Raw genomic sequence first — 206 nt, 5'->3', positions numbered from 1 at the left:
CTATACATGGTCGTTTTTTTCGGCTAAAAACGCCTTACTATAGATGTTTTTTTTCTTTCGGCTAAAAATGCCTTTCTATACATGGTCGTTTTTTTCGGCTAAAAACGCCTTACAATGCATGGTTGTTTTTTCTGCTAAAAACGGCATACTATACATCGTCGTTTTTTTCGATCGTTTTTTTGGGCTAAAAACGCCTTACTATACAT

The sequence above is a fragment of the Hippocampus comes genome, unplaced genomic scaffold (genome assembly GCF_001891065.2).
Source record: "Hippocampus comes isolate QL1 unplaced genomic scaffold, H_comes_QL1_v1.1 scaffold99, whole genome shotgun sequence".
NCBI lineage: Eukaryota > Metazoa > Chordata > Actinopteri > Syngnathiformes > Syngnathidae > Hippocampus > Hippocampus comes.
The sequence above is the reverse complement of the archived record's forward strand: the minus strand, read 5'-3'. Positions refer to the sequence as shown.